At 37.8% G+C, this 18,644-nt stretch overlaps 1 non-coding gene across 1 annotated transcript; it reads right to left on the bottom strand.

Annotated features, from left to right (window-relative positions):
- Nucleotides 1-210: 210 nt before the first annotated feature.
- Nucleotides 211-317, bottom strand: LOC140530500 (U6 spliceosomal RNA). The gene has a single exon (XR_011975938.1). It is a non-coding gene; the product is annotated as a U6 spliceosomal RNA (small nuclear RNA).
- Between the last annotated feature and the right edge of the window lie 18,327 nt (nucleotides 318-18,644).

Genomic DNA, 18,644 nt, shown 5'->3' with positions numbered 1-18,644 from the left:
CCCCCCCCGCTTATTCCCTTATCCCCCACTTTCCTGTATTGTAAGATAGGTTTTCATACCAAAATGAGTGTGCATTTTATTCCTTCCTTTAGTGGAATGTGATGAAAGTAAACTTCATGTTTTTCTCTCACCTCCCCTCTTTATCCCTCCACTAATAAGTCTTTTGCTTGCCTCTTTTATGAGAGATAATTTGCCCCATTCCATTTCTCCAAAAATATGGAACGCTTCACAAATTTGCGTGTCATCCTTGTGCAGGGGCCATGCTAATCTTCTCTGTATTGTTCCAATTTTAGTATATGTGCTGCCGAAGCGAGCACGAGTATGCACATTTTTATAGCCCTTTGGGCATAGTACCAAATTGTTCTCCAGAATGGTTGTATTAGCTCACAGCTCCACCAACAATGAATTCGTGTTCCAACTCTCTCACATCTACTCCAACATGTATCGTTTTCCTGTTTTGTCATGTTGGCCCATCTGATAGGTGTGATGTGGTACTTCAGAGTTGTTTTGATTTGCATCTCTCTAGTAATGATTTAGAGAATTTTTTCATATTACTATAGGTAGCTTTAATTTCTTTGAAAACTGCCCATTCTTGTCTTTTGACCATTTATCAATTGGGGAGTGGCTTGTATTCTTGTAAATTTGACTCAATTCTCTATATATTTTTAGAAATGAGGCCTTTATCAGAGAAACTAATTGTAAAGATTCTTTCCCAGTTTTTTGCTTCCCTCCTAATCTTGGTTACATTGGCTTTGTTTGTGCAAAAACTTTTCAATTTAATATAGTCAAAAATATCCATTTTGCAGTTCATGATGTTCTCCATATCGTGTTTGGTCATAAATCCTCCATTCTCCACAAATTTGACAAATAAACTATTCCTTGCTCTCCTAATTTTTTATAGGATCAGATAATGGCAATTTATTGAATTTTAAAACAAGAACTAAGGAAATTTAGAATAGGTGAAACTAAAAATGGGAATAATTGAGGGGGTCATTAGTTTTGACTTGTAACTAAATACCATTTGAGAAAGCAAGCTAATTTGTTTGTCTCTTATTAGTGGAAGCCAGGAAGATAAGATTTATTGTTTTGTTGTATTTCTACATTTGGAAGGTTGGAAACTTTTAAAAAAAAATATCATTAGCCTACTTTCTTAGGGTACTTTGAGGCAGCCATTATTTTTCGGTCTTTAATACCTTTCTTCTTTAAAGGAATCATATTTAAGAAAGTGAATGTATTGAATTCAATTCCACACACACTTACTAAGTGTCTACTGTGTTTAAAGCTTAAAGCAAATAGCTGCAAATACAAATAAAGTAAGACAAGTCTCTTTCCTCAAGAAGCTTACAATCTAGTCAGAGAGCTAGAAGGGATACTTTGAGGAAAAACTAAACAAAACTTTGTCTTACAGCATTACTACTTCTGCCTTACCTTCCTATGACCCCCCCTCCCCCCATCTTTGCATGATGTTGTTTTTAGTGTAGCATGTTTGTATTCTTCTGATACCCCCTAATATATATAAAACAGTGTTTGATTAAATGAAAGATTATCTGTTCTCCCAAGTGAATGAGTATAGTTTTTATAAACTTATAGCTGTGGATTGTCAACATTGTAGCTAATTTACCATAAATCATAGGGCAGAATTGCATACATACATATATGTATATATACATACAAACGTAATAGGACAAATTGGAAATTATTCTGCCTCACTTCCTCCACTTTCTTTTGAATATAGAATGTACTTAGCATGAAACAGATGGAGCAAGGTGGATGAAATTCTAGTATCTTTTTTACTATACGTGGAATTGCTCTAGTGTCTTGCTAAATCCTTCTTCACAGACGACAGTTTAAAAGGGACAATGACAGCAATGTTGGAACTTTCTTTGGAGTTAAAACATCTGAGGTTGAGAAAAGACCACTACTATACCAGGAGGAAGAGATTCCATGTTGTATCAGTGTTGAGATTAGGGACAGATCTGGATCATTTGCAGAGAAATTGTCATATTATTGCCATCCTGCTAAGGATGGCAAGCTATTAGGAAACCTTCTAGAGGAAGGAGTGTTGAGTCAGAAGAATCTTTGCTTTCTCCCCAGTTCTTTTTCATTGAGGAACATTGTGAAAGACCTACCTTTTCTCCATTCTCTGGAAGCCTTGGGTGTACACAGGGCCTCCCTCTATACAGAATATTTGGAGTGAAAAGAGAAGGAAATAAAGTGGTAGACAATGATATTATTTCTGAGGTTGTAGGATAATTTATTTACCTTCTCTTTCATTTTTGATATATTAAAACTGTAGTGAGCCACATGTTGATTGTCTGAATCAAAAGGTACAAAAAGAAGAGAAAGTATAGTGAATTCTTCTAATGGGTGGGGGCAGAGCCAAGATAATTATGCTATTGTTGTTCAGTCCTTTCAGTCATGTTTGACTTTTCATGACTCCATTTGGGATTTTCTTGGCAAAGACACTGGAGTGGTTTGCCATTTCCTTCTCTAGTTCATTTTACAGATGAGGAACTGAGTCAAATAGGGATAAGTGACTTACCTAAGGTCACACAGCTAGTAAATGCCTGAGGTGAGATTTGATCTCAGAAAGATGGACCTGACTTCAAGCCTAGCACTCTATACCCTGTGCTACCTAGCTGCTCCTAAGATAATTATAGTAATTAGTTTGTAAAAATATTAATATTTTATCTCTTAGGCTAGATAAGGGAAAGTGGTAGCTTGTACAAGGTATAAACACACTTTCAAATTTCACATTCATGCTGCACATGAAAATAAATAGTGGATGTTGCCATTGAGAGGGTTTAGGATTTCCAGGCTGTGAGCACTTTCCAGTGGTAAGGAAGGATATTACATCTTGTTAAAAAGTTTGCTGTCATGGGTACTAGTGACCCACAGGGAAAAAGCAGTTCAAGTATAGCACTCCCTAGTGGATAGATCAGGTATTGCACTCATGGTTACTCTAAATATCTGGACTAGATTTTTTCAGATGTGACAGTTGTCTCTCTGAATGTTTAAGGGACGTAGCATATAACCAGACATACATGTCAGTTATGGGACCAGCTGCAATAATTCATCAAAGAAATGCATGATTGAAAAAGAAGATGGAAGATGAATTGTACACATGGCAATAGTAAATGATAATGGATGGATAGCCTAAGAATGAGAAGGTGATCTACAGTATGTTGGTTAAACTCCCTTTAATGAACTGATGGGAAAGTAATTGGAACATAGGTTTTGAGTTGGAAGACACCCTGGAAACCGAATCTCATAATTTTACAGACCGGAAAACTGGGACACAGAGAAATCAAATTATTTTCCCAGTGTCACATAGCAATCAATTGATTAATAAGCATTTATTAAGCACTTACAGTGTGCCAGGCACTATTCTAAACATGAGAAGGTATGTAAGGAAGGTTCTGAACCTAGGTATTCCTGCTTCCAAACCTATTGCCCTATCTGTTAGACCATGCTGCTTCTCAGGGAAGTGAACATGAGTCATAAAGAAAGGGCAGGCATGAATGGCCTGTGATTTGAATCATTAGAAGGTATGCCCCCCACCCCACATTGATGAAATCACAGATCTATCAGAGTACTGAAGTTTAGGAAATAATGATTTATTACTATTGGAAAAAAGGGCAATCATATTCCTATTATACAGTCACTCCAGGCAATGGCTTTGACTAAGACCCTTCCCTGATGCAGGAACCAGTTGGTAGGGCAGTTAGGGAAAAAAGAGAGAAAGAAGTGACTGCATTACTGATGCTTCAAAAGAAAGAGAAGAAGAAAAAAAGAAAAGAATAAAATAAGATAGGAAAAAAGGAAGGAAGGAAAAAAGAAAAGAAGAAAGAAAGAAATGAAGGGAAGAACTTGGAACTATTATACTCATATGTAATAATATCCTCCCAACCTTCCTCTATTACAGTGACAAAGCCACTCCCTCTCCCATGTTTCACACCCTGTGCCTTTGGTGACATTACTTCTTGGTGACATTTCCTTCTTCAATGGAGCCTCTGATTTTCATTTCATTGACTTCTCCCCGAATAGAAAGGTCCTATTGCCTTTCTAGGTTTGATTTTGTTGTGCAAAATCAATACTGGAAAAGGGCAAAGGGAATAAATTTAGATTACTTCAAGATTTTTTTGGAGGGGCAGAGGGAGTGAGCCATATTTAATAGATGTATCTGGACTTCTAGAATATTTCTTGAAAAATATAGCTCAGGTCTCTGTCAAAACAATAACCATAGTTTTACAAACTTTATCAAAAGTTAAAATGCAGTTGAAAATGAAAGCTTTCCCTAAATTTTTGAAATATTGTGTCTGCTTAGAGGACCCTATAATTGCCACTGTCAGAACCTGGAATCACTAGCTACCATTATGCTAAGAATCTCATCCAGTTTTGTTTGGTTTGGATTCTTATTGTGGGAGAGAGGGTAGCAATGAGAGGTGGTTATAGCCTCTTATTGCTGGGCTCCAGTGCTCCTTTTGACTGCTTGTGTACATTTATAATTCAGTGAGATGGGCCAAGATAAATATTTAAAACTTTAAAATCCCCATCAGTAGTTTGAAGTTTCAAGTGATTCATCACTGAATTTACAGAGTCTCTGCCTAGATTAGGGTTGGAAAAATGGAAAGATCCCTGTGTTCTCGAACAAACAAACAAAAAAGAGATAATTTTTAGGGAAGTGATAAGGTAAATGTGTGACTATCAAGACAAGAAAAATGTTTGTAGAGAACTGGAAGCAACTGCAATGGAAATTTCCTCTTTGGTATGATGCCTGTGACCTTTTGAAAAGAAAAATTAAAAAGAGAGAGGGAAAAACGTAACTAGAACACATCATTGTACAGTCATATACCAAAAAGTTAGCCTGTCTACCCTTAAGTGACATCATTGTTACTACTAAACTATTTTGAGAACAGATAATGCAAATAGACTTCCCACATTTGGATATTGGTTCCACTGGTTTTAAGATGTTGTAACTCAGAACTGCTTTTGTTATATTTACCTTTTGTCTAAAATTGTAGAAACAAATCACCCTCGTTCTGCCATTTAGATAAATGAAATGTAAGAAATATTTGAATAAAGTTATTACAGGATTTAGTACGTCATTTAATAAATCCAGTTAAGAATGATTATTTCCAAAGGCAAAAAGTCCCCTCCTAGAGTCACACTTAGAACACTTGGAGAAGACAAGAGCTCCTTCAGATCCAGTGCTTGCACCTCAAAAATCCTCAGCACCATCACCCATCCTTTCCTTCCTCTGCTCGCAGACGATAAAGTATCCCTAATTCGTGAGGTCTCATTCTTCTTTCTCTGCTTTAACAGTCAGCCCACTCCCTTTATGCATATTCAGTATTTCTATGGAAATTTGAGTCCCTTCCTCGTCATCTACAAACAGGTTCACTTCTTTCGTTCTAAAAACAAATCAACAAATACATAAGTAAGTAGAGATTTTCCATTTCATTCAGCTCATGCTCCATTTCCCTCTTCCTCCTTCCTGCTAAACTTTTTAAAAAAATGTTTGTAGCCAGTATTATCATTTCATCTCTACAGACTTATCTCTTCAACCCTTGCAATCTCAGAAGTCTCCAGCATTCTGCTGAAACTTCTTTCAAAGGTCACCAGTGACCTTCTAATTGACCAATCCCATGGCCATCCATCATTCCTCTCTCACTCTGCTGCTTCTGACAGAAGTGATCATTCTCTTCCACCATGAGACTTTCATCTTTTTAGGCTTCTGGGCTACCCTAGTTTCCAAATTGTTATCTTATCCACAGTTTGAACTGTGTCAACAGTCCAAACAGTCAATAGTGTTGGACCTGGCTGAAGGCAGGAACACTTGCAAATCCCTCCTCAATTATTAGAAACTGTGAACCTTAGTAAGTCACTTAACTTCTCAGCCTCAGTTTTTTCATCTGTTAAATTAGGATAATAATATCTTCTACCTCGCAAATTATGAGAATCAAATTAGATAGCATATGTAAAGAACTTTATAAGTATTAGAGTAATATATGAATGACAGTAATAATCATTATCATTACTATTATTACCCCTTTAGTCACTCCTTTTATTGCCTTCTTACCAACCTCTTAATGTAAGTGGCTTCGACTATCGTACATAGGAAGATAATTTCCAAATCTTTATTTACTGATTTTCATTCTAAGTTTCGGATCTTTCCTGCTCACGTCAGGACATCTCACTTGGTCATTTTACAAGCATTTATTAAGATTATATTATTTTATTGTATCATATTATAAAAGCATAAGTTATAATTTTATCAAGTTATAAAATTATATTATTTTATCATTATATTACAAAACATAAATTAACAAGTTGCTCATAAAGTTTTTTTGAAACAGTGATTATGGACAACAAAACTTTAATTGCTTAAAAAGCCAAAATGTATTAAAAAATTTCTTTTGTTCACATTATTAAAAAGAAACGAATAATTGAAAACTAAGAGACTCAGGGTTTGGATGAAAAAGGAGGTAGAAATAAAAACAGAGGATTAGTGAGAAACTAGTGCTAATATTTTCCCTTGGAAGTTGCCTTCCAAGTTGGAAGAAAGGGTTCCAGGCATAGTTAATATGAACCCTACCTTTGTCACTGTTTGGCTTTGATAGCCTTGGCCTTGAAACCTAGAATTAATTTCTTCAGTCTGCCTTTTCTACTGTTCAGGTACCACAATCAGAGAATCATTAAATTGGGAGAGATAGCAGAAATCATTTAGTCCATCCCATAAGTGAAAAAGAATCTTCTCAATTACTGTAAGTGGTCATCTAGCCTTCACTTGAATACCTCCAGTGAGGGGCATCTCATTTACTTCCCAAGGTAGCATGTTCTACATTTAGTTTGCATTAATTATTAGGATGTTTTCCTTTATGTCAGGTCTGAATATACCTCTTTGCACCTTTCACTCCCTGCTCCTAATTATAAAATCTCTGGTAAAACAGGACAACCTTTCATATGACAGACTTTCATGTATTTGAAGATAGTGATCAAATGCCCCCTGAGTGCTCTTTTTGGACTGAGCATCCGTAAACTTATCTTATATAGCATGAACTTAGGCATTCATCATTCCAAAGGAAATATAGGATACTCTTCATCCCTGGATTCCTCAGCAGACATAGTTATTAAAAACCTAACAAAGGGAAATACTTGATACCATTAAATGATTTAATATGGGAAAAATATGATTTTATTCCAGGAAGTAACACTTAAAAAGATGCATTATCATCTACTTTAACACTGTACCCTAAGAACCCCTGGGCCTTTCCATGCACCCTGCAGTTGGACTATCCCATATGTGTTATCCTCCCCCATTAGAATATGAGCTCCTTGAGAGCAAAAACTGTTTTGCTTTTCTATTTATGTCCCCGACTTTAACTCAGTGCTTTTCACATGGTAAATGTTTAATAAATGTATTTTCCTTTCTTTCTTTCTTTCTTTCTTTCTTTCTTTCTTTCTTTCTTTCTTTCTTTCTTTCTTTCTTTCTTTCTTTCTTTCTTTCTTTCTTTCTTTCTTTCTTCCTTCCTTCCTTCCTTCCTTCCTTCCTTCCTTCCTTCCTTCCTTCCTTCCTTCCTTCCTTGCTTCCTTCTCATTGTCATCCTCTATACACTCTCCTAGGTTAGATCCCAGAAATGAACACAGAGTTCCAGAAACTCTTTATTCCTAGAAACTATTCTTATCATAATGGAGTTCAAGATGGTGCTAGTGTTTTTGGCTGACATCACACTTTTGGCTTCTATTGAATTTAAGGTTGATTGCACGTCCCAGATCTTTTTTTCCATATGAGTTGTCATCTTGTCATACTTTATCTCCCCTATCTTGTATTTATACAGGTAATTTCTTTTTCCAAATTATGAAAAACCTTCTATCATGCATGTGTTCAGTGCTGGGCAGGTGGGCCTCTGAAACTAGCCCAACCTTGTTTTTGATTTGTAGCTGATCTCTGCTACTATATTAGGCAAAGGATTTAAGGATTATAAGAGTGTGTGGAGAAAAGAAGGGTCCTATTAGCTTTCTATTCTTTGTGTAGCCACCTATATATTAACCCTTGCATAATATTCCTTCCTAATGACAGCAGGAAGATATCAGATAAAATACAATCTAAAATTACTGCATAGAAGCAACTTATGTGTCAGTTAGACTACTTGCAGATTCACTTAAATATATACCTTACTATAGGCAGTGGTTCTCAAAGTGTGGTCCATAGAAAAATAGGGTCCCTGTGAAGGTTAAATTAATTTTCATAATAATCCTAAGACATTATAAATTCATTAAAATACTACTCCTTCCAACTGCATATCTGTGTACTGTTGGATTTTCTTCATGTACTTCAACCAAAAAACAAATTTCAAAAGACTGAATGTAGAAGCAGATAGGAGAATGCACCTGTCTTCTATCAAGACAGAAATTAAAGAGATTTGAAAGAATACATGAAACAATGCCACTCCACTCACTTCTTTTATTCTGGAAAATAGTTATTTTTCATAAAAATTATTTAACATGTAATGGGTTTATTATCATTAATTTTAAGTGAATAGTAAATTTTAAAAATATGTCAGTTTTAATTTTTAATATGGCAAATTTCAACAAATGTAACCTATATAAACAGATCTTTTGGTTCCTCAATAACTTTTTAGAGTGTAAAGGGGTCCCAAGACCAAAAAAGTTTGGGAACTGGCTACCTTAGTAAGGTCTTCTGCTCCTAATCGCTGGACTTGAGAGTAATTGTAGATGGTGGACAAAATATTGTTTGTTTTTCCCTTTGTCCCAGAGCTATGGTCCCAAACTGGAATTGACTGGGAAGCCTGCTTGTAGTTCTTTGCTGGAATTAAAGATAGAATGTGCTTCTTGTCAGTAGAGGAAAGGACTAAATGAACTCTGATTGGGTGCAGAAGAGTAAGAGTCCTTTAGAATCAGCTGTGTTCTTTAGAGTCTTCTGTTTTTTTTTTTTATTTAACTTTTAACATTTATTTTCACAAAATTTTGGGTTACAAATTTTCTCCCCTTTTCTCCCCTCCCTCCCCAAACCCAAGCATTCTAATTGCCCCTGTGACCAATCTGCTCTCTCCTCTATCCTTCCTCCCTGCCCTTGTCTCCGTCTTCTCTTTTGTCCTGTAGGGCCAGATAGCTTTCTTGACCCCTTACCCTGTATTTCTTATTTCCCAGTGGTAAGAACATTACATTCGATCCTAACACTTTGACTTCCAACTTCTTTAGCTCCCTCCCTCCCCACCCCTTCCCTTTGGAAGGCAAGCAATTCAATATAGGCCAAATCTGTGTAGTTTTGCAAATGATTTCCATACTAGTTGTGTTGTATAGGACTAATTATATTTCCCTCCATCCTATCCTGACCTCCATTACTTCTATTCTCTTATGATCCTTTCCCTCCCCATGAGTGTCGACCTCGGATTGCATTCTCCTCCCCATGCCCTCCCCTCCATCCTCCCCCCAACCCTGCTTGTGCCCCTGTCCCCCACTCTCCTGTATTATGAGATAGGTTTTCCTATCAAAATGAGTGTGCATTTTATTCTTTCCTTTAGTGGAATGTGATGAGAGTAGACCTCATGTTTTTCTCTTGCCTCCCCTCTTTATCCCTCTACTAATAAGTCTTTTGCTTGCCTCTTTTATGAGAGATAATTTGCCCCATTCAACTTCTCCCTTTCTCCTCCCAATATTTCTCTCTCACTGCTTGATTTCATTTTTTTTTTAAGATATGATCCCATCCTCTTCAATTCACTCTGTGAACTCTGTCTCTATGTATGTGTGCGTGTGTGCATGTGTGTGTGTGTGTACTCCCACCCAGTACCCAGATACTGAAATGTTTCAAGAGTTACAAATATTGTCTTTCCATGTAGGAATGTAAACAGATCAACTTTAGTAAGTCCATTATGACTTCTCTTTGCTGTTCACCTTTTCGTGGTTCTCTTCATTCTTGTGTTAGAAAGTCAAATTTTCTTTTCAGCTCTGGTCTTTTCATCAAGAAAATTTGAAAATCCTCTATTTCATTGAAAGACCATTTTTTCTCCTGAAGTATTATATTCAGTTTTGCTGGGTAGGTGATTCTTGGTTTTAGTCCTAGTTCCTTTGACTTCTGGAATATCCTATTCCATTCCCTTTGATCCCTTAATGTAGAGGGTGCTAGATCTTGTGTTATCCTGATTGTATTTCCACAATACTTGAATTGTTTCTTTCTAGCTGCTTGCAATATTTTCTCTTTCACCTGGGAGTTCTGGAATTTGGCCACAATGCTCCTAGGAGTTTCTCTTTTTGGATCTCTTTCATGTGGTGTTCTGCGGATTCCTTGAATATTTATTTTGCCCTCTGGTTCTAGAATCTCAGGGCAGTTTTCCTTGATAATTTCATGGAAGATGAAGTCTAGGCTCTTCTTTTGATCATGGTTTTCAGGTAGTCCCAGAATTTTTACATTGTCTCTCCTGATTCTATTTTCCAGGTCAGTTGTTTTTCCAATAAGATATTTCACATTATCTTCCATTTTTCGAATCTTCACGCTATGTTCTGTGATATGTCTTTCTCATAAAGTCCTTAGCGTCCATCTGTGCCATTCTAGTTTTGAAAGAACTATTTTCTTCAGTGAGCTTTTGAATCTCCTTTTCCATTTGGCTAAATCTGCTTTTGAAAGCATTCTTCTCCTCATTGGCCTTTTGAACCTCTTTTGCCAATTGAGTTAGGCTAGTTTTCAAGGTATTAATTTCTTCAACATTTTTTTGGTTCTCCTTTAGCAGGGAGCTGATCTGCTTTTCATGCTTTTCTTTCATCTCTCTCATTTCTCTTCCCAGTTTTTCCTCCACCTCTCTAACTTGATTTTCAAAATTCTTTTTGAGCTCTTCCGTGGCCTGAGCCCATTGGGTGGGCTGGGACACAGAATCCTTGATTTCTGTGTCTTTGCCTGATGGTAAGCATTGTTCTTCCTTGTCAGAAAGGGAGGGAGGAAGTGTCTGTTCTCCAAGAAAGTAGCCTTCAATAGTCTTATTTCTTTTCCCTTTTCTGGGCATTCTCCCCAGCCAGTGGCTTGACCTCTGAATATTCTCCTCACACCCACTTCACCTCCCGGTCCTCCCAGCCAGCGTTTGGGGACTGAAATTCAAATGCTGCTTCCCGCCTTAGGGCTTTTGGTGGGGGCAGGGCTGCTATTCAGTGCGAGAATTAAGTTCAGATGGTCAGGTCGGAGCAGGGCTGCCTCTCAGGCTCAGTTCCCTCAGGGGGTTTATGTACAGACCTTCCACAATGGATTCAGGCTCCCGCCTGCTTGGGGAGCCCCTGTCTGCAGCCGCCTCTCAGCTTCTGTCTCCCGGGGGGACCCCAGCCATGGGGGCACCCCACTCCCTTCTCGACCCGCCAAAGAGACTCTCTCACCGACCCTCCTCACCTGTGGGTGGAGGGGCTTGTGCCGCCACTGGAGATCCCGTCCCTGAAGCCTGCTCGGATCTGTACCTCTCGGAGCCGTGGCCGCTGCAGTTCTGGGCTGGGCTGGGCTCCGCATCTGCAGCGTGACGGACCTTTTGCGAGAGGTTTGCAGGTCCCTCTGTGGGTGGAGGGACCCTCGTGGCTGCAGGATATCTCGTCCCCGTAGCCCGCTCGGATCTTTTCCTCACGATGTCGCGGCTGCTGCAGGGCTGCACTCAGCTCCCAGTCCTGGCGCCCAGTCCACAGCGCGAAGGACCCCCCGCGAGAGGTTTGCAGGTCTCTCCGGAACAGAAATCTCCCTCGCTCCAATATTCCGTGGCCTCTGGGTGCAGAATTCACCGTGGGTTGGTCCCCTCTAGCCGTTCTGTGGGTTGTGGGTTCGGAGCTATGTGTATGTGCGTCTTTCTACTCAGCCATCTTGAATCTTCTGTTTTTTAACTAGGATCACAGGATCATGGATTGAGAGCTAAAAAGGTCACCTAATCCTCCTTTTCTCATTTTATAGCTAATAATCATATTATATTACCTCAGAGTTGAGCTAAAAAAGCTTGCTCAATGGCAGCAGGAAGATATCAGATAAAGTGTAGAAGAGGACAAGAACTGAGAAAGAAATGACTAAGAGGGATGTTCACATCCTGACAAGGAGACATTTTGACAAAGATAATGTTACACATAACATTGGAGTCATAATAAGGCTGATAGGTATCTCTGGATTATGAAAGTGCACCTTACAAATCTCCAGCATTATAAACCAAATGTCAGCTCCCTTAAGATATGCAATGCTCTTTTTGAACACTTTCATATTTCTCCATTACATGATATGTCATGCTACAGACAGATGCAGAGATGACATGCTGCAACTAATCAGCTGTCTCAGAAAGGGACAGAATAAGGGAGTTTCCCATCCCAGTATCCTTATCCCTCAGGAAAGGAGGAGTTTTAGACACTGTCTTTACTAAGAGTATATAAGAAAGAAAAAATTTTATATGCATTTTATGGTCATATTTTGGTACCACTTTTGGAGGTTATAGTGTTAAACATGGGACAGAAAATGGACAAGAAGCCCTTTTATTTTCTCTTTTGATGTTTTAAAAATTTTCAGTTAATTAACCTTTTTTTCTCTTTCTTCTATCTTTCCAACCCCAAGCTTGACAATTAAAAAAAAAATAAATTAACCCATTAACAAATATGCATTGCTAAGCAAAACAAATTCCTGTATTGGCTATGTCCAAAAATATATGTTTCATTTTGTATCTTGAGTACATCACCTATCTCTCAGGAAGTGGGAAACATGCATCCTTACTGATCTGGAATCATGGTTGGTCATTGTATTGATCAAAGGTCTTAAGTCTTTCAAGCTATTTTTTCCTTCACAATGTTGCTGTTACAGTGTAAATGGATTTCCTGGTTGTCCTCACTATATTCTGCATCAGTTCATTCAGGTTTTCCCAGTTTTCTTGGAAACTGTCCATCTCATAAATTTTTTTAGTCAATGCAATAATATTCCATTGCATTCATATGTCATAGTTTGTCCAGTAATTTTCCAGTTGATGGCAACCCCTTAATTTTCAGTTCCTTGCCACTATGAAAACTGGTAATGTAAATATTTGTGTACTTGGGATTGTTTCCATTTTTCTGTGATCTCTTTGTAGAATAGATCAAGGAGTGGGTCAGAGAACTCAACTTTTTCAGAATGGTTGAACCATAACTATTCCAATAAAGACTGAGCAACTCATTTTTCAATTTTTATCTGGTAGCACTCATAACACTATGTTTTACACTAGTCAAGCACACATTCTGGGTGCTGCACCATGCTGAACAATATGCAAGATACAAAAAAAATGTGGGGCTCAGTTTCTGTTGTTAAAGGGAGATAAGTTTGACAATAACATCACCGTATAACAGTGTAGCTTCTCAGCATTCTTGGATGTAGAACACACATCTCTGCTAAAGGCATGTACAGAAAAGACAAGGGATTATTTGATTAGAGTATCACTTTATAAGAGACAATATTTAAAAGTGTTTTGGTTTTTCTGTATAGGTGGTATTTTTTTATTTTTAGGACAGTGAAAATTTATTTCATTGTAAATTGGAGATTTTTAAAGTCTTCCTTTTAAGAATACAGATAGACTCTTGGTCTCCCTCGCTTAGAAGGCTCCCTTCAAGTCTCAGCTCAAGGATTACATACTTATAAGAGGCCCCCAGTATTTATTATTATCATTAATGACTTGCATTTATATAGCACCTACTGTATGCTGGACATCGTGGTAAGTACTTTATAAATATCATCTCAGTTGATTCTCACAATGACCTTGTGGGGTAGGGGCTATTATTTTGCTATTTTACTACCATTTTTCTAGTTGACAAAACTGAGGCAGACAGTGGTTAAGTGACTTGCCCAAGGTCACACACAGCTCTTGTCTGAGACTGATTTTAAGCTCAGATCTTCCTGATTCCAGTTCAGAATTCTATTTACTGTGCTAGTTTACTTTTGAAACATTTTGTATTCATTTATCTGGGTACATTTCATTGCCCTCCTTCCCAGAATGTACATGTCTTGAGGACAGGTACTACTTTGAGTTTGTTTTTGTATTATTAGTGCATCACACAGTGCCTGATACTGAGTAGGCAGATAATGAATTCTTGTTGAATGGGTGTAGTGGAAAGAGTGCTTTGGAGTTAGAGCATATGAGTTCAAATTCCAGCTCTGCATCTTATGACCTGTGTGAGCTAGGGCATATTGCTTAATCTCTCTGGGCATCAGTTTTCTTACATGCAAAACGAGAGGATTGGAGTGCATTCCTTTTGAGGTCGTCTACACGTCAACAAGCATATATTAAGCATTTACTATGTACAGGGACTGTATTAAATGCTGGGAATAGAAATAGAAAGAAAAAGGCAATCTCTATCCTCAAGGAGTTTACATTCAAATGGGAGAGATGGTACCTAAAACAACAGTCTTTTCTGGTTCTAAATATTGTACTCTATGAATCTGAATTCTTTGGTTATCTTATAGAATGACTCATAGATTTTCTGATAATAATTCTTTTCTTTGGCAAGTAACTTCATACCTTTAGCCTTTTCAGAGGGTCCTCAAAGTCAAAACTATTTTCATAATTACACTAAAGTGTTTTAATATTGAATATAGTAAATATAGAGAGCTGAAACCCACGTAAACAAAAGCTCTTGCTGAGGGTTGGGATGGGGGCATGTATCAGTAAGCACTCCAACATTCACAAGATGACCTGGTTCTAGTCTCAACTCTGTCACTAATGATGTGACCATAAATAAGTCTCTTTACTTATCTGGGGCTCATATTTCTCACTGGGTTTGAGCAGGGTATTGTGGGGGTTGGGGGGGAATTGGACCGAGTGATTCCTCAGGGCCTCTTTTAGATCGAAAGTTCTATGATTCTTAAGCAAAACTTACCTGGCACGATGTCCATTATCTCAGGTCTACTTTTCTGCTTTCATGTGACAACTGATGAACTGACTCATGCTAACATGAGAATGTCTGGTAGTATCTTACTTAATATGCTTCAGCTCTAGTAGTATTTGTATTGTAACAATTTCTGGAGACATAAAACGTTTATCCAAAGGACTGAATCTAATGGGAATTTCAGACACTACTATAATAAGCTGGGGAAAGAGAATGTGGGGTTAGAAAGAGACTTTTGAATGATCTTCAAGTAATATATCCTTGGCATTTGACTACCTTTGCCTGCTTTGCTGGGGGCAATATCTTAAACTCCTTCCTTGCTCTCTTTCCTCCTACCATGCAAATTAGGATGGTTTTGGCTCAGGCAGTTGACTCAGCTTCCTGGTTACCTGAATGCAAGACAAGGGGCTGAATTTCCCTAACCTCACCCACACTTTTGTGATCCCAGAATGGCAACATGAACCATATTGAGAAGTTATACGCAGATGTATTGATGTTTTTATCAGGGATGAATATGCCATTATGCTTCTAAAGGACTTCCCCTACCATGGCTAAGTAAACTTTTTGTTCACGTAGAGTGGGTATGAGTGTTTCATTTCATTCTAATTTTAGACCTAAACTAACAAAGGATTAGTCTGAGTCAGGCTCAGTCCATGACACCTACTCGAAGGCTAGCTGTGTGTCAGTGACCCATTTTGTTTACAAACATGGTTACCCATGATCATTCAAGTGGTTAATAAAAGGCAAATTTCTGCTTTTTCCATTTTCTTCAGAATCCAACAAATTCTATAGCAACAAAGTGAACTGTGTGAGAGTTTATATTGGACTTCACAGCATATGACCATCTATAACCAAAAAAATTATTTGGCAAAAAGTTCTGGAAAAGGAAATTTCACAGCATATTAGCATACTCAATATCACAGAAGGACAGACTTCTATTTAATGCTAGAAACCTGGTAACATGATTGATACATTTTAAAATCTTTTGTTGGTCTTTTATTTGACATCCTCTTAATTTTCCAACATATACCTTTCCCTTTGTCTCTTAGAGAACAATTCCTTTTAACAAAGAAAATAGTTCAGCAAAATTAATCACCAAAGATTAAAAGAACATCTGATATCCTATACAGCACACCACACCCATGAGAAACAATAGCAAATAGAGAACTGGCCTTGGAGTCAGGAAGACTTGGGTTCAGATTCTACATCTGACACAAACTCTGTTTTCATGGCCATGTCAGTTAACCTTTCAATGCCCCTAGACAACTCTCTAAAACTATAAATTGCACAAAAGGTCTGGACTTGCATTGTTAGGGAGTTTTCTCATCCAAGGAAGTCTTATGCCAAATGAAATTATAGGTCTTGTCCTTATTCCATATATTTTAAAACTCATTAATTTGCTTTTTGAAGGAAATTTTTCTGATGGTTGGACTTCCCTTCAATGTTGGGATTCTTTTGCACTCTGCAGTTGTAGGCTTTGGTCACTTGAGGGCAACATGATCACACATGACCGAACAGGTCAGATTGTGCAGTGTAGTGTCTAACCCGAGGCGCAGCATTGTAGATTATCTTACTTGACCTGGAGTTTTTAAAAAATGGTCAAGGGGAAAGAATTTTCTAAGTGCACTTAAATGACTTCATTTTTCTTAAGAGAGGGTGGAAACACCAGAAAGAATGAGACATAAGCAGCAGCACTTTTGGTATTTAGACAATACTTAATGTAAATTTTTATCAGGAATACTATTATAAAATGTATAATTTGCATTAGAGTAAAGAATATTTAAATGAGTTAATAAATTAAAAAACTTGGAGTTGGAAGAGACCTTTGAGGTCACCTAGACTAACTTATTTTTGGAGGAAACAGGTCCACAGAGGTTAAATTGATTTAACCAAGGTCATATAGCCAGTAAGCATCAAGACTAGTTCTTGATCCCAGGGCACTGAGAGTGGCTTAACTTGTGGTCATTCAGTTAGTATGAGAAAGAAGTAGGACCTGAAAAGGTTTTCCTGACTCAAAGACCCTCTGTGCAGAATGTCATATAGCTTTGCCATTCATACCTGTGTTAATGACAATGTGGGATGTTTTTAGGCATTTTTAAAGTCCAGTAGTATTAAAAATTTGCCATATTTCATCCTGATTATATTATTTGGATGTTTCCAAATCATGATAACCCCCATTCTTTCAAAGACCCCTAGAGTCACAAGATCTTCATAGTCTATTACAATAAAGGAAAGTTCCGCATAATCCTAGACAGGGGTGGGGAAACTGTAGCCTTGAGGACACAGGTGACCCTCTAGGTCCTCAAGTGTGGCCCTTTGATTGAATCCAAATTTCACAAATTCTCAGAAATTCAGTCAACGGACCACACTTGAGGATGTAAAAGGCCACATGTGGCCTTGAGGATGAAGGTTCCCACCCCTGTCCTAGACCACTGATCTGCATTTTATTATATATTAATTCAGTCAACATTTATTGAGGACTTGGTATGTAGAAGGTTTAGTGTTAGCTACTATAGGTGATACAAAATTAAATAAACTCTGAAGGACCATATAAGTCTTGTAGGTTAGCTAAGATACACCTTAAAAAAAATCTCTAGTACAAGGGGTAAGAAACATCAGAAGGGAAATGTGGTGTGTTGTGAAATTAGGATGAGAGATGATAATTGATCCCATCCAAGGGAGTTGATGAGATTACTAAGAGAATATAAAATGGAAAAAAGGGCTCAGGATAGCATGATGCAGAACATACTAATCTACTAATGAGATTGATTGAGAAGGATTTGTTAGACAGAAGGAGAACGAGGACACAGCAATGCCACAAAAACCTAGAAAGGAGAGTGAATCTTGGAGAAGGGTAATGTAGCAAGGTCCAAAACAGAGTGATGTCAGACTTAAGCCTTCCATTTAAGGCCTTTCCATTTTTGGAAATAAGCAACCCAATATCTTTGTGGTATAACTAGCATTTTTCTAATGAATAGGTCATACAGGAATGAAATCCTGGAAAAATCTAGTATCAGTATATAACAATGTATGCAATTTGTGAAGAGGTGCTCTACAAACACAAAAAAAAGCATGGAACTTTAAATTAGACCTGACAAATATTATGCTGAAGGATCAGAAAGCCTGTATGACATGCTTAGGGAGGCAGTACCATTAAATATTTATGTTTGGTAGATGACTACGAAGGGGTAGCTAGATGGTGCAGTGGGTACGGTGTTGGGCCTAGAGTCAGGAAGACTCTGCTTCCTGAGTTCAAATCTGGGCTCAGATATTTTCTAGTTATGTGACCCTGGGCAAATCACTGAATCCTGTTAACCTCAATTTCCTCACCTTTAAAATGAGTTGGAGAAAGAAATGACAAACTACTCCTGTATCTTTGCCAAGAACATCCGAAATAGAGTCATGAAGAGTTGGACATGACCGAAGTGACTGAATATTCTCATTTCAGGGAGAATGTGTTTTAACTAACTTTAAAAAAAAAGTTTTTGATAATTCAGGGGTATTTTTCCACTCTCCTATTCCCTTTCCTGCCCCTACTCTCCCCCCAACCTTACATGGACTGATTCATAGTATCATGGTAGGCAGAACCTGTCACCTGGAAATACTCCCAAAACTGGAGAACTCAGTGGAGTGGTGGTCAACTTAATTGCATTATCTTTTGCTTTTATTGCTTGTTGAGTGCCAAAGTTTCCATGACTGGATGTAGAATTTGGACTGAAATTTGAAATGTAAACTGAGGTATACCTACAGTGAAGATATCCTCACCTATACCA

This window comes from Notamacropus eugenii, chromosome 2 (genome assembly GCF_028372415.1).
Source record: "Notamacropus eugenii isolate mMacEug1 chromosome 2, mMacEug1.pri_v2, whole genome shotgun sequence".
Classification (NCBI taxonomy): Eukaryota; Metazoa; Chordata; class Mammalia; order Diprotodontia; family Macropodidae; genus Notamacropus; species Notamacropus eugenii.
This window is presented reverse-complemented; position numbering and strand designations above follow the sequence as displayed.